At 35.1% G+C, this 26,947-nt stretch overlaps 1 long non-coding RNA gene across 15 annotated transcripts; it reads left to right on the top strand.

The window, feature by feature from the left end:
* Positions 1–2,915: 2,915 nt before the first annotated feature.
* LOC145820270 (uncharacterized) lies at positions 2,916–26,946 on the top strand. 15 transcript variants are annotated; one of them, XR_014361491.1, is made up of 11 exons: positions 2,925–3,796; positions 3,912–4,677; positions 4,873–4,930; positions 5,072–5,168; positions 5,821–5,895; positions 5,979–6,198; positions 7,705–7,814; positions 9,012–9,140; positions 17,485–17,655; positions 24,038–24,123; positions 26,474–26,946. It is a non-coding gene; the product is annotated as an uncharacterized LOC145820270 (long non-coding RNA). The 15 variants fall into 15 exon arrangements; XR_014361492.1 differs by having other exon boundaries at positions 2,932–4,677; positions 26,474–26,719; positions 26,800–26,946; XR_014361493.1 differs by having other exon boundaries at positions 2,932–4,677; positions 26,474–26,719; positions 26,795–26,946.
* Position 26,947: the final 1 nt, after the last annotated feature.

The following is a 26,947-nucleotide window of genomic DNA, read 5'->3' as shown; positions in this document are numbered from 1 at the left end:
TTTTGGCTGTTCAAAATGCTGCCTTTCGCTTTTGTTTTTTTTCTGTAATTTTATTCACATACTTGTGAGCTTCACCACTGGTCTTCCACTTCAAATTGTGAAGTACCAATTGGCACCCATGATCTCAGGAGAGCATAAATTACTGTGAACCTTGGTTTGTCATGCTTCTCTACTTGTTTTGAGGTGATCAAATATATAAAAGAGTGTTCCATTTCAATTCTTTTTCCAATAAAATTTGGGTGCTTCCATCTAATTGTTTTCCACTTGAATCTTCATACAATCCAAAATGACACAATGATATTAAATTTCCTGAATTTTACCCTGCCCATATTTTCTATCATTTTGTGTCTTGTTGGAGTATTGAAGTATTTGTGTCATTTTGGACCAAATTGATACGAATTTAAAAATTAAAGCACAAAATTGGCATAAGAGGCACTGCTAATGTAAACCCCCTACCCACCCACCCCCCCCAAAAAAGAACTAATGACATATATAGCATTATTTTCCATTCAACAACTGCATAGTAGGTTTTTTAATATTTTTTTCACCTCTTATTTTGAACAAGTAAATTGTAAGTTAGAAAAGACTTTACAAGTTCGCACAATGCTATAAATGGGTTAGCACATATTCTGGTTATGTGCAAAGAACAGCACATTTGTCAGCCTCACAAGTAAATTGTAAATCAGAAAAAACTTGTATAGGTTCTCTCCTCTGTCTTTGGTTTCCTCCTCACAAGTTAGATTTGATCTTTCCTTTTTTTTTTGTTTGTTTTCTTTAGTGGATTCATGTTGTGCTTCTTTGCCTCACTTTCCTTCAGTAGGGGTTGGTATGTTAAGATTAATTGTTTGGGCAGTTGAAAGGCAGTAAGGATATTCATGTTGATTTAGCTCCATGGATGATGTATGACAGCTACTTCCTAGCTAAGTTATTTTAGCTTTGCAGCTTTACTATGGCAAACAATAGTTTCTTCTCTCAAGCTAAACTCCATCTGGTTTTGCGGCTTCATCTAGAATTCAATCAGCTAGCTCCTCTATTTCTGAAATGTTCAGTCTTTTTGCTATTCTTCTAGTTGTAGCCTTTGTAGCTCGTGTTTTTCAAGTTTTTGTTCTAAGCTCTATTTTCCTGTTTTGTTTGTCATGTTTAATCTAGTATGGTCTGGTTAAACTCTTGTACTTTGTCTCTTTTATCAATGAGTTCTTGAAATGGAATGGACTAATTGTGGCATTCTTATGGTTTATTAACCATGTTAGCTATCACAACAATATTGTCAAAAAGGGTTCTCACCAGGAAATTAGAAAATTTGAAAATTTTATTTATAACACCATTCATGCATCTCATACCTACATGGAATACTGTAATTCTTTTTACCACATGAAATTCTGATTTATTCCAATAATTTGGCATGCCATTGATATGGAGATGAGAGATCAACAATTGAAAGCACAAAAACATTGCCTCGGAACCAGGGGTGCAGTGAAATCATCTCACTGCCCTGCTCCATTGAACTGGTTTTTGCAGTCATCCCTGCAACGGTCTTCACCCTTGCAGCGCCAAGTTTTGTGACATTCTCTTGCTTTCACCATGATCACCATCTTTTCATCTGTATAGACTTACAAATGTGAGAGATAAATGGAAAGTCACATATAAAAGTGAGAACACAAATAAAGTGTGTTGAGTGAATTGTCCAGTAGTGGTGTAGGTCTGTGTATTCAACATAGACTCTAAGATACTAGTGTGGTGTGAATGTTGGTGAAGTTGGTGTGTGCTTGTGTATGACATGAGTGCTTAGTAGTGTGAGAACACAAATTGTGTATCAGGATTTATGTGTGCTATTGTGTACAAGTCTCTTGTGTATTGCTGGATTTGTTAATTAAAAAAAATTATTTGTTGATTCAAATTCAAGAAAAAAACCACCAGTAAATAATAAGCTAAACTCGTTCTCAAAAATGAATTAAAGATGAACAAGGTTTTTAAATTGAAATAAAAAGGCTTACTAGCAAGGGTTTGAATTTATTACAGTTGCAGCTAGCTTCTAATTAAAATGCATGCACGTGTGTGGAAACCATCATGTTCATTATTATTGCCTACTTAATTAGCAAATGAGGATTTCTTTCTCTCTCTCTCTCTCTGTTATTTTTTATTTTTATTTTTTCAATAGGTAGGAGATTAACAAATATGAGAAATATTAGACCATGCTGGACAATTAAAGTCCAACAATGCCTAAAAGTCACCCTAAGCAATAGTCCAACAACCACTCGAAGAAATATTCAATAATATACACTACTAGAAAAATAACTTTTTGCATCTATTTTTTTGCGACTGATTATTTAACCGTCGCAAAAAAAATTATTTGCAACGGCAAATCAGCCAAGCAAAAACTTTTGAACCACACCCTAGACAATCCAGCCTACTTGTGAGACCATCATTGGGGTCCTTAATGACTTTTGTGCTGTTTCTGGTCAGAAAATTAACTACTTGAAATCTAAACTGTTTGTGTCCAACAACATCCCTCCTAATCAAGCTAGAGCCCTAAGCTCCCAGAGTGGCATTCCCCTCACTCAAGACCTTGGCAAATATTTGGGATCTCCTCTCCTTCATAAAAAAGTCAGCAAAAATATGTTTAATGAGATCCTTGAAAAGCTGAAAGCCAAACTCTCGGGCTGGAAAGCAAGGAACTTATCCTTAGCTGGTAGAGCTACACTCATATAACCTGTTACCTCTGCTATTCCTAGCTATAATATGCAAGTCATGGAACTTCCTAGACAATTTTGTGACGAGATTAATAGAAATTTTCTTTGGGGAGAAATTGATAACAACAGGAGGGTCCACCTTGTTAACTGGAACAGTGTGTGTAGACCTAAGGAGGATGGTGGACTTGGCCTTAGAAGAGCTAGAGATCAAAATGCTGCACTCCTCACTAAACTTGGCTGGAGCATGTTAACTGAGTCTAGTAAACTTTGGTGTAAGGTCCTACAAGCCAAGTATCTTCAGAACCACACCCTTTATAACTGGCCTATGAAGAGGGAGCCTCCCACATTTGGAAAAGCATATGTAAAAACAGGGACATTCTTAGGAAAGGGGTTAAATGGAATGTGGGTAATGGGGAGGCATATCTCTATGGCATGATTGGTGGTGTGGACAAAAACCTTTGGATCAAACATATACTTCCCCAAAAGTTAATGATGAAGATAGGGTGAGTTTACTCCTTGATGATGAAGGAAATTGGAACCCTGCAGCCATTGTGAATACTGTGTCTCAGCAAGACCTCCAAGAAATTCTGCAAATCCATAGACCCAGGTATGTGACCTTCACAGATGCCCCTACCTGGTTTGGATCCTCTGGAGGAGACTTCTCAACAGCATCTGCTTACAAGACCATTGTAGGACATGAGATGGATGGGATTGACTGGAGATGGATATGGAAGATCAAAACCCCTCAAAAGTTGAAATGCTTTCTCTGGCTTATACTCAAGGATAGACTGTTAACTAATCAAATGAGGCTCAGAAGATGCATGACAAATTCTGACTTATGCCCTAGATGTGGCAAGTCCAGTGAGGATATGAACCATCTCCTGAGGGAGTGTCCCAACTCCAAAAACATCTGGACTGAAATAAAGAATGCCACTTGGTGGGAGGAAGGTTGTAGATTGCCTCTAATTGAATGGGTGTCTACTAATATGAAAGCAAAAACTTTATTTTTTGGGAAAAAATGGTCTCTCTACTTTGTGGTTATCCTATGGCAGATCTGGAAAGACAGAAATCATCTGGTCTTTGAAAATTCTATTCACCCCATTCAAGTTAGTCTCTAGAACATTAGAGACTATGTACTTGAGATTGATGAGGCATTACAATCTCCTCTCCACCCTAACCAATCCTTACCTATTCTAATTGACTGGCATTTCCCTCCTGCAGGTAAATTGAAATTAAACACTGATGGCTGCTCCAAAGGAGATCCTGGACAGGCAGGCTATGGAGGGCTCTTGAGGGATGCAGCAGGCACATGGATATGGGGATACTATGGAAAGCTTTGCCACTGCTTCAGTGTAGAAACAGAGTTATGGGCCATTTACAGGGGTCTCACAATTCTATTTCAGAAAAGCACAAGTGATGTAGCGATTGAAACTGATGCCAGTCAAGCCATCAAGCTAATCCAAGATGGACCAAGCCATAACTCTCCTTACAAGGCCCTCATAGAAGATACCAAGTTCTTAATGAGAAGATGTAATTGTACACTGAGTCACACACTGAGGGAAGGAAACAGAGTTGCAGATCGTTTGGCAAATTTAGGAGTGGCACAAGATGAACATGTGATTCTGGAGGATCCTCCAGAAACTGTAACAGCTTTGGTCAAAGAAGATATGACTGGAGCTCATTTTGAGAGGGACTAGCCCTCCTATCTGTTTCGTTTTTGTTCTAAGACCTTTCTTGTTTTCTATGTTTTCATCTGAATCAAAAAAAAAAAAAAAAAACTTTTGAACCCACTCAGCCTAAGCAAAAACTTGCGAGCCCACTATTGGAACCCACTCAGCCCAATTTATATTTTCCTTTTTTCTTCTGATTGTGTAAAACTTGCCCTAGACTCTCATTTCCCCCCAAATCTAATTTCGCTCGATCGTGTCTGAGTAAGAGAATCTGAAGAAGAGATCACTATGGTCGTCTGAAGAAGAGATCTCCAACGGTATGAACTCTCTCTCTCTCTCTCCCTCTCTCGTTTCAGTGAGTCTCTTCGAATCATTCATTCGTATTTCAACTTATTCATCTCTCTACTTCGATCACTTGAACTCACTGAACTCACTTTAATTCGTATTCAACTTCTTCATCTGAACTCACTGTAATTCGAACTTTTTCGTCAATCTATTGATTTTTCCACCAGGTAGTCTGATTCTGGAAACAAGCTTTGGTTTGAATCAATCCTTCCTCATCTGCTACAGGTACAAGCTGAGCCATTCAATTCTTAATTGTTATCGCTTCACCTTCCAATTCTCACCTCTCTCTCTCTCTCTCTCTATATATATATATATATATAGCATTGCTCTCACATACTTGCTTGATTTCACCTCCTTTAATTCCAGATAATTTGGTGAAACTGCAAGCGCTGCAGCAGTTTGTAGCACAGGGTGCTTGTTTCTAGAATCAGATTCCATATCTGCAGCAGCATCTGTAATTCAGGTCTGAGAAAGGTCAAATATCAACGATGATAAACTATGCATATTTAAATGTATTGCTCATCTGTTAATTATCGATTTAACAACTATAAGCAGTGATCTCTATTTATAGAAAAATATTCATGTTAAACATTAGGTTGGGCATTGCATTTTATCTCTCATCTGTTTTTCATTTTGTGAAATCTTTGTGTGCAATTAATTGATTCCGTTAATTTGTTAAATATTGATGTTGGGCACTGCCATATGTGTCCTTGTTACAATATCCATAAGGGAACACATTGTTTCCATAGTTGTGTGAAAGAATGACTGTCTTACTTATTTTGCATCAAGGTATGTACTTTAAGAACTTGGTGAAGTTTAGGTGTAAATGGAAGTTGACTGAGTGGATAACTTGTAGCTAATCTTTTGTAACAAATTACTGGTGTGGAAATTATTAAATTGGGTTGTGATTACCATACCTGCGTGACTGACTGCAATAATTATTCACTATGACTCTGCTGATAATTTTTAGTTCTTTCATCACTGCCTCTGAATTAATGTGTTATTAATTGGGTGGATCGGACCAAGTGATGAGTTTGGCCCTATATTGGTTTAATATTCAGTTTTATTGACTATCAAATAATGTCAAGTTTTGTTTGTCCACCTTACCTTTTCAGATAATCTTGGAGAAGATTGCCCTGTCTTTGAAAACCTGTTTGAGTTCTGTCAAATTTATGCTGGTGGAACTATAGGTAAATTATGATCAAATGGTATTGTAATTTAAACTTGAGTGGCATTAAGTTTTCCTTGACTAGGGATTGAAGTTTTTTGGCAGATGCTGCACGCAGATTGAACAATCGGCTTTGTGACATTGCCATAAATTGGGCTGGTGGACTACATCATGCCAAGAAGTGCGAGGCATCTGGTTTTTGTTAAATCAATGACTTGGTTTTGGGGATTTTGGAGCTTCTAAAATATCATCCATGCGTTCTATACATTGATATAGATGTGCATCATGGTGATGGTGTTGAAGAAGCATTCTATTTTACAGACAGGTAATGACAACTCTCTCTCTCTCTCTCACACACACACAATGCTTGTGAATGTGTTCTGGAAGGGGGAGGGGGTTGAATAGGGAAACCTAAATTTTTAGGCGTTATTTCAATCTTTCTTCCTAACTTACCTTTCCTGTCTTGCATTGAGCCTATTTCAACTTTTTATGTGCTTCTATTGAATTTGATATGCAACTTTTTCACTCACAAGTTAAGTGTTTGGTTGGGTAGAACAATTTGTTTTCTTCTATTTATTTCCCAAACCCAAGCTATGCAAAATTTTAAATTTATTATTTCTTCAATTCAAATTATAGACCAATTAGTGCTTAATCATCACACTTATTCTCAATCATAATATTTTACTTTTCACATTAGAGCTATATGTTACATGGATTTGGGTACGAGTATTCCATGCGGCTGTGTGTCCAAGCATCATTTTTCCTAAACTTAAATATTATGATATTGGGATATACATCTAGAAGTTGGGTATAAGTATGGGAACTTGTTTCAATCACTTGTATATATTGCATGTTGTATAATATTATTGGATAACATGTAAATTATTTAGAATTGTGTTTCAAATTAAATGAGATTTAGAGAAATATGGAATTTATATATCCCATTTCTTGTAAGAAGCTAGAAATGTTTATTTACATGCAAATGCGAGTGTCTTCTTTTTCAAATATAAAAGTAGAGGATTCAAGTGTGTAAATTTATTGAACACATATCCCACACTCTTATCCTTGTAATATTTGGTAGACACGAGTACACTAGGAAAGTAGAAGAGTCCATGTAACATAGCATAAGAGTACCACTGATGCATCATACACTTAATGGTAGAGATGAATGCCAGATCTAGCTATCCATGGGGAGGTTATCTTTAGGTAGAAAGAGCTCCCTTTCTTCCTCCATTTAGCATTTAGGAAGAATTTAAAGTTCACTAACATTTATGGCAAATTTATGCATGAATCATAGTCATCTCAATAACATGGAAACATACTAAACAATGTAAAACTCATGAAGTTTAGAGATGACCACAAGATATTATAGTGGTTCGGTTATTTGCCTACATCCACTCCGAATGTACCTTACCTGCATTATTCCATCCTAAACCCGTTTCACATACAACAATACAATGGGTTTAAGCCCACCCAAAACCACAACCTCCAAATCTCAAACTTAACACTTCACTGGATTAAAACCCATGAAATGAACTTCGAGAAGGAAACTGATTCCCTCAAGCCCACAGGTCTTTACATGAGACAAACTGTAATGTGTGATATAATTAGTGTACAAACTACACTAAGGGGATGAGGTTTATACCTTTCACAAGTGCATGAATTTCGAGACTTCTTGGAGCAAGCTCTTCCACAACACAACTTGTGTTGAAGGTTGAACATTATTCTCACTCAGAACCTGTTGATCCCAACGAGGCGCTTCTTTTGGAAAATGTTGCATATATAATGATGATTCTTAATTGCCCTTTTTGTTAAATTGGTACTGGAACAGTCTTTATGCAGCTTCCTGATTACCATGAAATTATTGAGGGTCTGATGGATTTTCGAACTGTCAGGATGAAACTAGAGGAGGGGCGTTATTCCAACTTGGATGAGTTTCAGGTTGGTTTTGAGCTCTGGGCTGATTTGTGGTTTTGTTAGTTACTGTATTTTGTTTCACTCAAGGTCATTACTATAGTGCAGAGTTAGTGTGTGGATTAAATACAAGATATTTTTCTTGTGCTTTGACAATCCATGAGTGTCTTTAAAATCACATGTTGGCCGCACCATACATTTTCATTTCCATCTTCTTCTTTTATGGTTTTTTTCCTCAAGTGGTAAGTGCTTACTCCTGAACTCAATGACTCTGAATTTCATGCTTGTGCTTAACCAAAGATATTAATTGCTAATCTGTGGTTGAAACTGGTAACTGGAAATTACTGTTGTGATTAATATTGTTGAGTCAGTGGTTCTAGCTTACTCACAAATACATTAGTTACTAATGCTGGGGTGTAAATGGCAATTGCAAATTAATGTTGTAATATATAATGCAATGTGATGTGAAAATCTACGCCGTTCAAAGTTTCCCATGCTTACCCAGAAATACATTAGTTACTAATGTCGGGATGTAAATGGTAACTGGAAATTAATGTTGGAACATATGATGCCATGTGATGTGAAAATCTACCCTGTTCAAAATTTCCAATGTTTTCTGGAAAATAATTGCATAAATGAGTAATGCCAGCAGATTTGAGAACTCAATTTGTAACCTACAGTCTGCAGACTGTAGTTTTGTCTCTAGAAGATGGTGGCCAAAATCACTCAGTGTTGGAGGAGGGAGAAGAGAATTATTGTTTATCATGTTGGATCTGGGTTGCAGTATGTGATTTTTATATGCTTGTGCTTAACCAAGGATTTGATGAATTTGATGAATTATCTCCCAAACATGTATCTATGATTTGATGAATTTTCCTTTTTTGTGGTTAAATTTAGTTACATTAGCAGGGATTGTATTTGATTTTTGAATCCTGAAAGTGCTGGAGATTAGAGAACTCGAAGCATGATGTGGAATTTGTCTTTGCTTTCAATGTACCATGATTTTGGAATAATGCTTGGGACCCCCTTTTGGGGGTCACCCCCTCACCCCCCTTTGCCACGTGGCAGGTGGTGATTGGAGGAGCAAGAAAATAAAGAAAAAGAAAAAGAAAAAGAAAAAGTAACCAATGAGAAAGAGAGGGGGTCAAAGGGGGTGGGGGGAAAAAGGGGGATGAATCATTGTTGATGATTTTGCATCTATTAATGGAAACCTCCTTTCTCCAGTCCATAATTGAGCGTGGTGCATTTCTGTGCTTGCTGAATCTGTTAACCCATAATCATAAGAAGAGCATCAAGCAAGAAGCCTGTTGAGCAATCTCAAACATTACTGTTGGAAACAAGGAACAGATACAGGTAAGCATTTAAATATTTGCAACTGAAAAACTCAAAGTTAACTACTAGAAATACTCAATTGACTACTCCCTGGAATTTTATATCTATTTGTTATACCAACAAGTTGATGATCATGACTTTATTTTATATGAATTTACCTCATTTTACTTAGTTACAGTATAGTATCGCCATTTTCTCTTGACAATTTCTTTTGAAATAGTTTTATTTTTATTGTTTCAAATTAAACTGCATTAACTTTTCAAGTCACATGTATATGTTTTTGCAGGTTTTGTTGAGGGAGTAGTTGATATAATTGAGCGGATGATGTTTGGGAGCCAAACTGAGATTATGTTGCTCTTTTTTTTTTCTTTTTTTTTTTTGAGGACTTGAATCTTTTAGTACAATATATTTTAAGGATGGTTGATGGATATTTGTTTTGCATGTATGAAAGTGTATATTTTGTTTGCACACTTATATGTGAATAGGTTAATATTTCTTTTATGAATTTAAATTAATTTGTTAATTTTGTTATTTTTTATTAAAAAAAATTGTTAGGTGCTTGCAATTAATTTTTTTGTTGTAGCAAAGGTATATCTGATTTTATTATAAAAATAAAGATTTGCGACAGTAAAAAAATAGTCGCTAAAAGTGTTTTTGATTTTTTTTTTTTTTGTGTGACGGCAAAATAGCTGTTGCAAAAAGTAGGTTAGGTAGTCGCAAATAATTTGTGACTGTTATTTTGCAGTCGCAAAAAGTATGTCACCCCACATTAGCGTCCCCAATTTGCGGTCGTATGGACCATCGCAAAAGGTCTTTTGCGATTGTGTTTCCATTCTTTGCGATGGCTTGTGACGGTCGCGAAAAACACTCTTTTTAGTAGTGTTGCCGATGGGAAGTTTTGGGTTACAATGGTGGATGGAAATTCTTGATTCTAAAATCAGAAACTTTAAAAATCAAGAAACTCTATCTAATGAATGAATTTTGAATTGAATTTTTACTGTAACTTTATTACATATTCAATTTCATATTAGAATTTTATTATAATTTTTAGGAGTCAAAATCCATATAAACTGATGTATTCAAATCTGTCCAAAAAACTATTACAAAACAGTAATTTCAGAAGGGTCGTTCTCTTTGGTTATAAATCTGAAAATTATCAAATTAGCGTCATTAGAACCAGTTACAAGTCTAGTTACTTACATTTTTGGCATTGCATTGATTACTCGTGTATATTAAGAGAACCATTAATTTCTTTAAAGTGCTGCAGAAAACAACCTGTTTGGATATAATTAATTGTAAATAATTATTTTAATAAGCAAATCAAGTGAAACCAATTGGGTTTGAAACTTAGGATATATTAGTTGATATCTAGAGGATTTTGAAATTTTTCGAATAATGTGGAGTGGGGTTTTAATTTTCAAAGTTAGTGAATAGATTAGAAAAACTTGTTTAAAATTTTGTTTTATCTTAAAGTTACTTTTAATTAAGTTTCGATCTGAACCCATGTCTTGCGTAATTTTAGACCTTGAAGAAATGAACTTAGATATTATTTATGAGTAACGGTCAGTGGGGTTGAACTGTGTTAGTGCGCTTTAGTATGAGATACTTAGTTTAATATTCTTTTTAGAATTTTTGAATTAGTAGCAACATGTAGTTTCTATACTTGGTTCAGGACACTAGTTAAACATTTATACTCTATTCGAGGATTAAATTATTTAGTTTTCAAGTGAGTAGTTGTATGCTACATATTTTTATAAATATTCCCCTACCCTGAACTATTAGAAAATTAAATTGTTATTTCAGGACTAAACTGTTTTGATAAATTATTATATTATCAATGAAATTAAATTATTTCTGAAATATATGTAAACTTGGCATACTGTAAACTATTTGTTATGGTCTCATGTTTATAATGGTGAATTACCATGTTTTGCAAAATTGAATTGTATTGATTATTGGGACCATCTGTATATAAAAGTCTAGGGAAATTATTCCACTGTGTGTGGTGACTCTGGCCACTAGGGAACAGATTCACGTTGGGTTATGATGACTTTAGTGCTCAACGATTGTAAGGAAAAGACTTAGGCTAGGCTAGGTGACCTTCAATCAGATCGTCTTAGAGAAAAGGCCCCAGTTGCCATCTCGAGGATGACTCTTGGTTCGATATTGGATCCAACGGGCTTATTGCCTTGAGAACTTTGTGGCATATTACTTATTATTCTTAGTACTCAGAAAATTATTGATGATCATGTTGTAATTTGTTTCAAGTGAAGAATGTCATTTGTAATGTTCTTAAGAGACATGAGTATTTTTAACTGTTGAACTGTAGAATCTTCTTTTTGAAACAAATTATGTTTATCAAAATTGTATGCCAATCTAGTCCTGTGATATTTTTCTTATTTTGAAATTGAATCCTGTTTTTCAAAACTGTATTTACTATCCATACTTCTATTCACTGAGCTATCAGCTGACTTAGTTGTTTATCATTTTGTGACGACCCCACCATGTACAATGAGTAGCACTTACATAATTAAGGAGATTTGAATTTGAATTATCAATTATTCTAATTTAATCTGAGATTTATGAAAATTATGGAGATTGATTCGTATAGGACTCTATTAAGGATTTATTTTGAAATTAGAAATTGAAAGTCTAAATGGCGCAAGAGAGTACAAATGGTGAATTGAATTAGTTTAATTTCGAGTAGCGGACCATATGGGAGTTTAATTAAATATTAGATTTATATTTATAAAATTGAGATTTGGTTAATTGGGTTCGAATTGGAGATACTTAAGTTAAGCGGATTGGGAATTAAGCTTATTATGAATTAAATTTGTTGACGGAAATCTTGAGTTAATCTGAAAATTGAAGGCCTTAATAATGTGAGAAGTTAAAATTCATGATGGAAATAAGTTTAATTTCGTATTTGGAGCCTTTTGAGAGTTTGATTAAAAATCTGATTCAGAATGATAAATTTTAATATAATTAATTGGGCTCTAAAGGAAGTCAAATTAGACGAATTAAATTATGTGAGATTTATAATTAGGTATGGTTAATTTAATTATGTAGTAATTAAGATTTATTAAGAATATGTGTTATTTAATTAAATTAATCTTAACCATAAATTGAATTGTGAAATGATCCACAATTATGGGTGTATGTGGGTGTGGGTGTGGGTGTAGTGAGCAATTCTGTGGGTGTGATGACAAGTGTATGTGTACGTGTCATGTTGATGGGCAAGAAGTGAGGTGTGTGAGTGTATAACCTAGTGGGTTCAAGCATTATACTTAGCTTTGAGTAGAAAAAAAAAAAAGGGAGGAGAGAGAGAGAGAGAGAGAGAGAGAGAGAGAGAGAGAACTTACTTCATCTTTGTTGCTGGGAACTCTAAGATTTGTGAAATTGAAGGAAGAGCAAAGGAAAATGGAGGGAAATCAACCCAACATACTGAAATTAAAATTGAAGGTACGAAATTTATGTTTAATTTTGTAGAATCTTTGTATTATACTTGAAATTAAAGATGAGTTTGGGATCAACATCATGTAATTGGAAGAAATTAAGATTAAATTAAAGAGTATGAGCTAGGTTAATAAACATGGAAAATAATTTTAATATTGAGTTTGATTTTGAAGACCTTGATATAATTGGGTTCTATATTTATAAACATTACGAATTTTAAAGAATTTGGGTTAATCAATTTCATATTTTTAAGAAGGAGGAGGAAAAGTTTTATAAATATTGAAGTTAATGGAAATCTAGAATTAATCTTAAAGTTAAATGGGGTTTTTGATTTGTTTTGAAAACCAAGAAATGGTTGGATGTTAATCCTTAATTCATGCATGTAATGTAAGTTAAGAAATTGATTCATAATTTAAAGATTATAAGTTTGTGATTGAGTTTTGGTATAAATTAAGAATTTAATTATGGTTTGAGCTTGATAATGTAGAATTGGTTAGATTTTGATAAATGTTTCATACATGCAATTGATTTTCTAAGAAGTTTATAACTTTAATTTCATGTTTTTCAGGAAAATAGAAAAGAGCTTGAAGTCAATTTTATGTATTAAAAAGAAATTGACAAGAAAATGAAGAATTGGAGCTAAGTTCAAGTTTATGAAAGTAATTTAGAAATTAATTATTTTGGATTTTATTTTGAAAGTTGTAATTAAATTAAGCTCCATAAATTATATACAATTTTATTGTGCATTTGATTTTGAAAAGGAATTTTAGAATCACGAGTTCATGGGTTTTGATTTAAATATTGTGTTTCAGGATTTTGAGCAAATACTTTATATAAATAAATAAGAGTTTATGTTTTCTAAAGTATTTTCAAAGTTTTGATCAAGATTAGTATGGGTTTTAAGATTGAAAATACATTGGGAAGCTATTTTTGAGATATTTAGAAATCGATCCATTTGGAAAAGAAGGATTTAGTAATGAATGAATATGTGAAATGAGAACCCGACTCATTTGAATAAAGAAAGAATAAGTATAGTAGAACTTCGGATTACTTAGACAAAAAAAGACAAGAGAAGCCAAGTTAAATCAAGGAAGTGATATTGCATTTCAATGTGTATATATTATGTGTTTGTGTAGGTCACTTGCGCGAGAAATATCATCCGGCCAAGCATTGTGAGTAATTTCTTTATAAAGATATTTTCGTATCTGAATTACTTTAAGAATGACTATATTATCTGATAATTTGGGCCACCTATGTTTTGTTATGAAATGTCTATGAAATGTTGACACGATAAGTTTGTGAACAAGAACCTTGGAACCGTTACGTTATACTTTGAAACTGTAAAACGTGTACGATAAGATATGTTTCGAAAATGAGATTTTGTTAGGAATGAATGAGTAAGATATGATAAGCTTTTCAAAAATGGAATTTGTTTAAGAAGGAATGAGTTCCTTTTGAAACGATAACTATGATAACAGCTTGGGAAATGTTTTTTGATCCCCAATGACTTCTGTATAGTATTCAACTCGTCATTTACGTTCAGTATAAGTTATTGACTCATTGTGATATAATATATGACGCTGATGTTTTATGATCGTTTCTCATGATTTCGATTGTATTGATCGTTTCGCATGATTTCGATTGTATCGATCGGTATGATATCTGCCCGTTATAGATGTTTTGAATAAAGTCGCCGAAGTGGGCATTTTGCATAAGTGCGTCCTATATGGACATTTTGTACCAAGTCGTCCCAAGTGGACGTTTCGCATAAGTCGTCCAATAAGAACGTTTTGTCTAATGTCGTCCTATATGGGTGTTTTGCATGAAGTCATCCTATGTGGGCGTTTTGTATGAAGCCACCCAATGAGGCCGTTCCGAATGTTTCGTTCCGCCGTGAACGTTCTGTGTGGTATTCCGACAAGTTTTGACAAGGCAATTGGGTACTACGAATTGTGGTATGTCAAGAACGTTATATTGTTTTGTTTAAGTTATGAATCTCATTTATTTAACATCTTTACATCGAGTTATTCAATGGGCTCCAGCTCACTGTATTATTTATGTATGTAGGTGATCATGTGCGTGATCAAGCCTAGAACTTCTGCCTGGACTCTGTCCTGTCAACCAACTTATGTGCCTCCCGTGGAGGTTCCGGATATATCAGATGGTCAAAACCATGTGATTAAAGTTTAAGTTTCATTTATTCTGTATTTAGGGCTAAGTCCCTTTTTGTCTAGTCGGCATATATGATGATGTGATATATACATATATATAATAATAAAAAAAAAGGTTTAAATTTTTTTTGTCTCATATAAGTCTGCACAGCTCAATGGACGTTGTATATTTATTATTTGCTTCCGCTAGCCCCTAATAATTTTTTTTCTGTTTAAGAAGCCTTCGGCAATCTACGGATTACTAGCTGGTTACGATACTAAACCTATGGGGGCGGGTTTGGGTTGTGACACATTTCCAAGTGATAGAAGGACTAGAGTGGACTCATGGTGTAGTGGGGACTCAATTGCATAGACCTCTAGGACATTCATTATTTTGTTTTAGCTTGTTATGTCGAATTTGTGCATACATTGTGGCTGGATTTTATTTAGAATTATTTTATTTTGTGAGCGGTTTGTGTTCCATTTAGTATATATTTTTGGAAGTTGGTTATGGCTGGTTTTACCATTTATACTTGTGACTTGTCACTGGATTGGGTTTTGATTTATTTATTTCTGGGCTATCGTCACATTTATTCTTTGTGATTTTGGGTTCATGTTTAGGCTTACGTGTGCCTTGGGCTAAGTCCCTGTGGGCCACGGCCGGTCATGCCTAGATTTGGGGTGTGACAACTGTGCTATGCAAATTTCCAGGTTCCTCTTCTCTATTCCCTCCTTAAAAAATTTGAAAAAATAAAACGAAAAAGAAAACTAGCATTTCTTCATGAGTAAGTAGTTGAAGGGTAATTCCTTATTAGAATAAATTGCATAGTATAGAATATGAGACAGAAATCATAAATGAATCCAAATCAGCCCAACCTCTTGATGCCACAAAATACATATATATATATATATATATATATATACACACACTATTATAAGAGGCTCGTGGCATAGCAATGCACGTTGCAAGTGTATATTGATATAGTTTTGAAGAAAATATATTCCTTTTGTGTTCACACAAAAATGAGATGTTAGATTAATATAATAATAATATAAAAATATAAGTTGGTTTAAAACTTTTTTCCCACAAAACAGTTTGGTTATGGTTGACATCCCATTTTCCTCCAATTTTAGTAAGGGTGGTATTTTATTTTAATATCTTTATTTTTTATTATTTTATTCTATTTATTTTAATACTCACAAAAATATTCAGAATTTGTTGAAATGGAGCTCATCATTGAATTCAGAGACCTTACGAAACATGTTCCCGTTGAATTTAATCACTCATAGAATGAGATTTTGGCTATGAAACATTTCAACTAATCACAAAGTGCCACATGACCAAAGCATATGGAACATCCAACCAAAAGACGCCACACAATGGGTGTATGGTACAGCATCAAAGCAGTGCATTGATTGATAGCCAATCACCATGGACAGGAGGTGGTCATGGTGGCTGATTGGGAAGAGGAAGAAGGAGCTCTGGTTGTTTTTTTATTTTTTATTTTTTCCACCAAAATAACGTCGTTTTGGTACACTACACAAGCAGTACAGACAGAAACACTACAGAGGATCTGAACTCCTCAAAGATTCTCTAACGGCTCTTTTTATTTTTAATCAATTTTCTTTAGTCTTGCAAGTTGTCATTGAAGTACACGTGATATGAGTAAAAAAAATAGTAGCAAAACCTGGTTGGAAAATGAGCGACTGAAGATGAGATGAGATGAGATGAGATGCCATTATTGACTTCTCTAACAGCTCTTTTAATTTTATTTTTTCGACTCCTGCTAGCTGCCATTGAAGTACAGATACAGATATGAGTAAAATAGTAGCAAAACCTGGTTGGAAAATGGACCACTGAGTGAAACCAGATGCCGCTATTTACTTCTTTCATTATAATTATGCTTATACCCTCATTTCATGGTTTTGATTTTGATTTTGATATTGGTTTTTTTCTTTTAAAAAAAAAAAAGAGTTAAGTCACATAACACGTCTTCATTTGTAGCTGGTTAGGTGGCTGATTTATTAGAATTTACTTTTCAAGAGCATTCTTTAGAGAGAGTGTTCTGTTACTTGATCAAATAAATGATGTAGAAGCGTAATTACTCAAACAAAGTTCTGATTCTTATTTTAGATAAGTTGATGTTCGGAGGCATAGTGCTAGTCAGGCCCTTGGACATAATACCTTCCAAAATAAAAATAAAAAAGGGTAAATTATGCAAATGGTCCCTATAATTTACACGACATATCAATTTGATTTCTGTTGTTTCAATTTGCTCGATTTTGCCCATTAATTTTACAAATTGTGTCATTTTAGTCCAATAAATAACGGTTGTTAAGTTAATTTAATGAAAAAGTCAAACAATGTGCCAATTTGGTCCCTGTTGTTATAATTTTCTCGATTTTGACAGGGACCAAATTGACACATTGTTTGACTTTCCGTTAAATTAATTTAACAACCGTTATTTATTGGAATAAAATGACACAATCCGTTAAATTAAGGGACAAAATCGAGCAAATTGAAATAACAGGGACTAAATTGACACATCGTATAAACTACAGGAACTATTTGCATAATTTTCCCATAAAAAAACTATGGAGTCGACTCTAAAATGTCTTTTTAGACAAGGGATTTTCAAAAGGAAAAAGACAGAAATACATGTATGTGGACATACATAATATATCCATACCATATATATATATATATATCCTCTTAATCTCATTTATCTCTTCTAATTTCTTCCCACTATTGTGTGCAGTGATCCGAACTTGTGGCCTTTGTTTGCGCATCTAATGGTGGCACTAAAGCCATTGCAGTGTCTGAAGATACCTTTACAGTTTGACTTGAAATGAGATCTCAGTGAATACTACTACTTTTTGAATTGAAACTATTGCATCAGTGTGAATAAGGAACATTTTGTTTGGCTTGGGTGAGTGTGTTGTATTGTGTTGTTTGTGACCTCTGCACATTGTGGGGTTGAAAGAGGATTAAAATTAGAGGGTATTGAAAAGACACAGCTGCTCATTTTTGTAAAGTTAGTTTGCATAGTTTCGGTACCGAAAAAGATTGACAATTTGAGATGTACATGTGTAAACATATACCTTTCTTTAAATGAAATGTTAAAACTGTTTATTAAATTTTCAATAAGCCACTCTGGGAGATGACTAACAAATTATTGGAACAAAACACTGGGACCACACAACTCAAATCTAGAGAAGTTGCTAACTTTTAAATGTTTAACTTTTCAGAAATTTGATTATTATAGAGGCACTTGTGATGGAATATAAATGGTTAGTGAGCCTATGCTTTATCATACTCTTACATTTGTACCTAATCCATAAAAGAACTAGAAAAATGATTTTAAAAATAAAAATTAAAAAAGACTAGAAACCAAGAAGTCCAAGGACAATGAAATATTAAACATTATTCATAAAAGGCCCTCCTCTCTCTCTCTATTCCTATCTCTTCCTGATCACATCCACCAATTATACAGAGAAATTAATAAAAAAGTAGGTAGCAAACAAACTGGTAAAATGGCCAATGAGATGAGACTCCTTTATTGTTGATTTCTAATTTCTTCATATCCCTTCTTTCACCACTTTCTCATGTGCTTTTGGTCAAAACTTACAATCTTCAGCTACTACACATTTTCAGAGCTTCTTCAAACTGTTTGTTTGTTTTATCTCTGTATTTCTTTGTTGTTGATGAGTTTCTGACTTTTCATATCCTCTACAATTCCAAAGTTGTTTGAAGTTTGCAGAGTTTCAGCCTGGTTTAGATCTCTGTATTGCTTCGTTTCTTACCTTTCATATCTTTTATCTGCCAAAGTTGTTCCAAGTTTGTAGAGGTTCTGCCTGTTCTTGATCTGTGTATTGCTTCATTTTGACTCAGTTTCTTACCTTTACCACCAAAGTCTGTTCCAAGTTTGTAGAGGTTCTTCAACCTGTTTTTGATATCTGTATTGCTTGGTTTCATTACCTTTCCTTCTTTCAGAACAAACACCACGGACGTATTTGGGATCTTTATCTCTCCATTTGTGCAAGCTACGGTTGATAAATTGTCCTCTTATTTAATTAACTTAGTGAGCACAGCGGACGTTGGCACTGGCATCCAGAATCTGAAGAAGGCATTAGAGGATTTAGAGACTCTGTTGGCTGATGCAGAGAACAAACAAGTGTACGACAAGGATATCAAAAAGTGGCTAGAAGAGGTTCAACCTTTGGCTTACGATGCAGATGACTTATTGGATGATTTTGCCACTGCAGCTCTCGAAAGGAAGCTAATGGCGGAGGAGACAACGATGGGAAGAAGACCGGCTAAGTTTCCACGCCTCTCTTCTATTGTTCCATTCAATTTAAAAAATGGGTCTAAGCTAAATGAGATTACTAGTCAATTGCAAGAAGTTGCTACAAAAGGAAAAGATCTTGGTTTGGATAAAAGACTTGCTGGGAGGATGTCTACAGATCTATGGCAGAGATCACAAACTACATGTTTGAAGGAGCCTCACATTCATGGCAGAGATGAAGACATGAAGCAAATTATCGAATTGCTACTTGGGGATGCACCTACTGCAAAAAAGTTTGATGTAATTCCTATTGTAGGCATGGGTGGGATCGGCAAGACTACACTAGCTCAGCACATTTATGATCACGACAAAGTGGAAAAGCATTTCAATATGAAAGCATGGGTTTGTGTTTCTGTTGACTTCGACATTCTGGGAACAACAAAGGCAATTCTCGAGTCATTCACTCACCGTCCTTGTGATTTGGGCAAGTTAAATGAGGTTCAAGTCCAACTAAGAGACACACTGGCAGAAAAAAAGTTTTTGCTTGTCCTAGATGATGTGTGGCACTATGGACATGATGGGTGGAATTCGCTACGATTGCCATTTGGAGCCGGAGCACCTGGAAGTAAAATCATTGTGACAACACGAGAAGGAGTTGTTGTAAAGCAGATGGGTATGGATGAATATCTCAATTTGAAAAAGTTATCATATGATGATTGTTGGTTAATCTTTGCCCATCATGCATTTGAGAATAGAAATATCATGGAATGCCCAGAATTGGTATCAATTGGGAAGAAAATTGTTGAGCATAGGAGCGGAGGCTTGCCCTTGGCAGCTAGGGCCCTTGGCAGCTTATTACGATGTAAACAAGAAGAGCGTGAATGGAAAGAAATACTAAATAGCAATATATGGAATGAGGAAAGTGGCATTCTCTTAGCTTTGAAATTGAGCTACCTTCATCTCCCTTCCCATTTGAAGAGGTGCTTTTCCTACTGCGCAATTATCCCAAAGGACTACGAATTCGAGGAGGAGGAACTAGTCTTGCTATGGATGGCTGAAGGTTTAATTGAGCAACCAAAAGGTGGAGAGCAAATGGAAGATTTAGGCCGCAAGTATTTTCACGATTTGGTGTCAAGATCATTTTTTCAACCGTCAAGTGGTAACAAATCGAAATTCATAATGCATGACCTCATCAATGATTTGGCTCAAGATGTTGCAGGGGACAAATGTTTTAGGTTGGAAAATAATTTAGAGGGTGGCAGGCAGAACAAGATTTCGGACAAAGCATGCCATGCATCTTATGTTGCTAGCCGTTATGATGGAATCAGAAAAATTAAAGTTTTCGATGATGCCAAATGCTTACGAACATTTATAGAATTTTCGCCACAACAACAATTTCACTTCGTAACAAGGTACTTGTTTCATGATTTGTTGCCAAAGTTACAATGCTTACGTGAGTTGCGTTTACATTGTGATAGCATGGATGAACTACCAGATTCCATTGGAGATCTAAAGCACTTGCGGTACCTTGATGTATCATGGTTTGGGATTACAAGGTTACCTGATACAGTGGTAACTCTCTACAATTTACAAATCTTGTTTTTGAAATTTTGTAATCAACTTCAGAAGTTGCCTTTAAACATGGGGAGGTTGGTGAACTTGCGCCATTTTGACATGACTGGAGTGCATATTCCATCATCAGAAGAGATGTCGCTACATGTAGGTAAATTAACTAATCTCCAAACATTGTCAAATTTTATGGTGGGTAAAGATTGTGGGCGTAAAATAGGAGAGTTGAAAAACCTATCGCACATTCAAGGGGCAATACACATATCAAGACTGGAGAATGTCAGTGGTGTTAAGGATGCAAGGGATGCCAATTTAACGTCTAAGGAGGAGTTAAAAGAGTTATCACTAGAATGGGATGAATCTCATAGTTCACAGAATGACATAGTGGTTCTTGATGTGATGAGACCTTTCAAATTGTTGGAACGACTCACCATCATTGGGTATGGCAGTACAAAATTTCCAAACTGGGTTGGAGATGTTTCATACTCTAAAATGGTGTTCATGGGATTAAAAGGAAGTAAATATTGCACATCTTTGCCACCACTTGGACAACTACCCTTGCTTAAAGACCTTTACATTGAAGGAATGAGTGCAATAAAGCGCCTGGGTTGTGAGTTCTATGGGCATCAGTGTGGTGCCAAACCTTTCCCCTCTCTAGAGAGACTGAGCTTTGAGTTTATGCCAGAATGGGAGGATTGGTCTGCTTTTGAAACAGAAGGAGTTCAGCCTTTCGGTCATCTCAGTGAGCTTTCCATCATAAATTGTCCCAAACTTGTTGGAAGATTACCAAATGATCTTCCTTGTCTCAATTCTCTCAAAATTGATGGTTGTCCGCTGTTGTTGATTGATGTTTCGAGCCTTGTTCAGCCATCACTTGCATCCTTGTCAATGAATAATGTTATGCTCCCAAGCCTTCCAGCACTCTTAGGGATGAAGAACACGATTGAACTCGGTTCCCTCACCTTGGATATTAGCCGTGTTACAGTTCCCGACTCCCTCTGCGATCCAAGCACAATTGATGAAGAGTTACTGGCTACTGAAATGTCTAAGCATTTGACTTCAATATCTGCTTTGAGCATTTTTCATGTTGAAAAATTGGCATTCCTACCGACATGGTTTACTCGAGATTTGATGGGACTCGAGAAATTGGACATTGGTAACTGCGAAGAACTCATAACATTGTGGCAGAATAAGGTGGGAATACAAGTATGTCTCCCTTCCCTCTGCCATTTAAAGATTTCTCATTGCCCCAAACTCGTTTGCTTGTTTGAAGAAGAGCAAGAAAATGGAGGAGAAGGTTTGAAAAAGCAGCAACATGAGGGGCTACCTTGCATGACGAGACTCGAATATTTAACAATTGAGGAGTGTGGAATGCTGAAGAAACTGCCACAAGATCTGCACACATACACATCTCTTGGGGTGCTTAGAATCTACAATTGTGCAAGTCTGATCTCTTTTCCAATGAAAGGTTTGCCATCTATGCTGAGAGAACTTGGGGTTTCAGGGTGTAATGCTTTGGAGTCCGTACCCGAGTTGATGACACTCAATAATCTGCAAGAGTTGGACGTTTCTGACTGTGCATCACTCACATATTTATTGTCAAGAGGTGGGCTACCATCCACACTAAAACAACTTGAGATTGAGTTTTGTGAAAATCTGGAGTCACTTTTTGCAGAGGAAGGGATCAAAATTGATTGTCCATCTCTTGAAAATATTGAAATTAGCAATTGCAGCAGTCTCAAATCTTTACCTGAAGCCAATAATCTCAGGAATCTCAGTGAATTGCGGATGAGAGGTTGTCCTAATCTGGAGCCCCTGTCACTTGGTGGTCGTGATGAGAACAACAACATCAACCAACTCACTTCGCTTCAAAAGCTGGGTTTAGTTTATGGCGGAGCAGGAATGGTCTCCTACTTTGTCAAGGAAGGGAGTTTCCCCACCAACATCACTTCACTTGAAATCGGGAGTTTCAGAGTGGACGACGTCGGTCAACTTCCAGTTCCGCCTCCATCTCCATTAGAGTGGGGCTTGCACAAACTCTCTTCTCTCACAACACTCTACCTTCATGGCGGAGGTTGGCCGTGGGGAGATACGGTGTCCTTTCCAGAAGAAGGGATGTTCCTGCCCACCTCTCTCATCAATTTGACCATCGACAACTTCCCAAATCTGGAAAGACTCTCTTATGAGTTTCAAAACCTCACCTCTCTTGAAAGACTTGAAATCTGGAGTTGCCCTAGGCTCGCGTCCTTTCCAAAGGAAGGGTTGCCTCCCTCTCTTTTGCATCTATGCATCTGTAACTGCCCTGAGCTTGCGACCTTTCCAGAACAAGGCTTCCCTCCCTCGCTTTTGTCACTGTGGATCTATAGATGTAATCCAATACTGAAACAGAAGTGTGAAAAGGGGAAAGAATATTGGCCCATCATCCAATACATTCCTGAAGTAGATTTCGAAGTATAAGCAGCCACAGCCGTGATTCGGACCCCCAGTGACACCCTATGGTCTGTGCTACTATGGTCTGGTCAACTCAAATTAAGAGTTTCCTGCTACTATGGTCTGTGCTACTACGGTCTGGTCAACTCAAATTGATCATTTTGTGTCTTCAACTATACAACAATGATAGAGACCACTAATTTTGGAGTTCTAAAAAGACAACTAATGACATGGCACTTAATAAAAAAAGAAAAAAAATACAACACTAAGGCCAAAACATCAAATCATTCCTGGTGGGGCCCACTGCCACATCATTAGTGATAGCACTAATTAGTGCTCTAACTCATTTTCCTCAACTATATCTCCACATCAGCTCTAATAATTCTGATTTATAGCTTCTATTTTTACGTGTAGCAACACACAACAATGTTTTTACGGTCATTCCTTTTTCTTTTCCTTTCAAATATTTCCTTTTCCTTTTTTATCTATATACATCTACTGAATGGATGAATTTCATTCTCATTTTTATTTTATTTTTACCCTGACTCTACTGCATGCATGTAGTTGTAACTTTGAATACTATGCTCTTTTTGTTGTTCAGCTTGCAAAAGTTTATTTTTCTATATTTTCTCAGTTTTTTGTGAAAAAATATAGAAAATATGCCTTGTTTGGTTTAGTTTTGAAAACAATTTTTGAGAGCTCAAAACCTAAAATTTGTTTGGTTTACAATTTTCCCAAAAATTGTTTTCAATCACTTTTTCTATCTCATCTTTCCTTCTCTCACATCCTACACATCAATCAATCATTTTTTCTTTCACACCCATCTATTCAACTACAAAAAAATTTCAAATCATTCCAAACTACAAACCTACAAAACTAATTTAAAAATATACAACTAAATAAATTTTCAAATTTTTAAAACTCTTTTCAATCTTATCTTTCAAAACTAAACCAAACACAACCTTTGTGGACAGTTTAAATGGTGAAACCCACTAACTATTGTTGTTATCACCCTTTTGTTCTCCAGGGCTTTGTTGTTGTGGAAACAAACTTTAGGATGTATTCATACTTATTGTCTAAGCTGCATTGCGAGATTTTGTGCCTCTTTTCAAGGTATGCCAGAATTATGCTTGGTAAAGACTTTGGCTGCTCTGATTTAACTCAATGCTTCTTGGCTTTGGAGAGAGCTACAATTTTGAATTCAATGGGTCACTATTTTTTTAGTTTGAGTTGTCATGAGTTTCTTTTTTTTTTTTTAATATCTTTTCAGAATATATTCATATACTATTGTCCAGTCATGGCAAAAGCTCTCATAAGTAACAAAGGAGCAAGAGATATATGAAGAAAATTGAGAATAAAGTCCTTTTCTGAGACTACAATTGTAAACGCCTCCCTACTACACATTGTCATGCAAGACTTTTGATCATTAAGACTTCCATGCCTTGCCAGAAGGGAATTTTTTTTTAATATCAAGTTGTATTTTTAAACCATCCTACTTGCATGCTGGACCAGGGCCGGCCCTGAGTTCGTCGGGGCCTAAGGCGAATTTCGAAAATGGGGCCCTTTTATATTGAAAAAAAATTCATGAATAAAACGATAAGTTATAATTTTTTTATTTGTTTGTAACCATAAAAAAATTTACTTACACATATAATTATTAAAATTATAAATAAAACAATTTAATAAAACAAAATTAGAACAAAAAATTAGGAAAAAATTATTCAATTAAAATTGATAAAGACCTAGGTAAAAAAATTTGAGCAAAATTATTTATTCCACTAAAATCTAATAGATAAAGAAGATAAAAATAAAAAATAAAAAAAAAATAGGGCCCATATATTGTATGTATTATTTTTCTTGAGCCCAAACACTTTTTTTTAATATATATATTTTCATTTTAATAAATATGGACCAAACTACACTTATAAATAAATATGGAGTAAATCATACATGGATCTAAAAAAATATTTTGGGGCCCTTTAAATTGATCCTAAAATCCAAAAAAAAAAACATTGAGCCTATAATATTTTGCCAAATTTAGGGACCCTATGTTATATATGTTTATATGTTTTACCAAATTTAGGAGCCCTATTGTTTTTTATTTATTTATTTATGTATTTTCATTTTAATAAATATGGGCCAAACACATTTATAAATAAATATGGGCTAAATTATACATGGGCCCAATAAAACATTTGGGGCTCTTTAAATTGATCTTAAAACCAAAAAAAAAAAAAAAAAAAAAAAGATTGAACCTATAACAATTTTTTAAATTTTGGGGCCCTATTTTTGAGCCAAAATATGGGGCCTAAGGCACAAGCCTTACCTGCCTTAGGGCAGGGCCGGCCCTGTGCTGGACTACATTTGACAGTTACAAAGCCGCACGTAATCTTGTCAAAATCCATGTGGGCAATCTGTTCTAGTAGTTGGAGGGATTTAGGCTTCCTTTATTAAATGGGAGTTGAGAAGCCATCTACCCTACTTGGAGTATTATTTAGAATTCAAATACTAGGCAAATATTTAAAAAAATATAGGAAACTATTAGAAATTGGTATACCGTATAGAGTTTTTGTGTTTGTTTGCTTAAATTTACATGTTGATTTGTTTAGACTTGTCATGAAGTGGGCGATATGGAAAACACTAAGAAGAAAACATAAGGGGAAGTTCATCTAATAATAACAAATAGTTCTCTAATCTTTGATAAAATCGGGTTCTTTTCCGGATGGGGTTGACCAAAGACTGAAGTGTCTTAGCAGACACTATAGAGAAATCCTCGCTACTTTGCCACTCCAAAAATCTTCCGGCAAACTCCAAAACATGAAATATTAAAAAATGTCTGGAATGAGAGTCTTAGCTTTAGATATATTTACTCTACTAGATCATAGGATATTTAAAAAATAGTCGATTACACTGTACAAGCTTGGTGCCACATTAGGAAGATATTGCTTATAGTTTGTATTTGCCTAAATGCTATTCATCAGTGAAGGGATAAGTTTGTCATTTATCAATGAAAGGATCAGTTTTGGCTTGAAAATGTAGGGTAGAATATCAGCTTCCAAATCTCATACTGTTTCTGAATTTACAAAAGAAAACCTGCATAATGCTTCCAAAAATGGTATTACGACAGAACATGCAAGTACTAATTCCTACTTGTCTGTAATTTTTAATCTTATCTTTTGAGACAAAACTTTTTCTTAGCTACTCTAACAGGTAAAACATGAAATAATTAAGCTAAAAAAAATGAAAGGACTTCCAAGTAATGATAGTTAATGAAATGATAAAATTTGGCCCTTTACTTGTGGTTTCCTTTAAAAGAGCTTGAGCTTGGTTGCAATTTCAATTTATTTTTTGTTAAGCAAATTTGCTTGCCTTCTAGGATATAACTCATTTCCACTACAATTGTGTTCATGTATATTACTTCAAACATCTTATCAACTTATGGATTTGTTTCCATATCTTGCAGTAAGTTTTTGAGGATGCTTGCAACTTTGCTGGAGAATATGGGGGTTTGTTGTGGAAAGATTCAAGATAGATGGCAAAGAAGGCAGAAATACTAGTGCACATCTGAGAATTCCCACGTGATCAAAGGCAATAGAAAGCACGGAAAAGGAAAGAAAGAAGAAGAGAAGAGAGAAATTGTACATAGTTGCTTTTTGGCTGCTTAGCTTGGTGGGATGGGATTTTAATAAAGCTCTTTGAGCTAAGCAAGGTTGGCGGTTGCTTACTATCCAAATTCAAATTTTCTTGAAGCTAGCTTGAGGAGTAACCCATTGACATTGTTTAGAGCAGTATTTGGAGTGCAAAGTCTTTTTTGGAGGCTGCACTGCACTGGCATATTGGGAATGGAAGGTCTATGAAGATTTAGAAAGATATATGCATTCCAAGGCCTTACTCTTACAAACCTATTTCTGTTACAAAATTCCTGCATACTGATGCT

Source organism: Camellia sinensis, chromosome 2 (genome assembly GCF_055761805.1).
Source record: "Camellia sinensis isolate YWXY chromosome 2, ASM5576180v1, whole genome shotgun sequence".
Lineage (NCBI taxonomy): Eukaryota > Viridiplantae > Streptophyta > Magnoliopsida > Ericales > Theaceae > Camellia > Camellia sinensis.
Note: the sequence above shows the minus strand (reverse complement) of the source record. Positions and strands in the feature narration are given on the sequence as shown.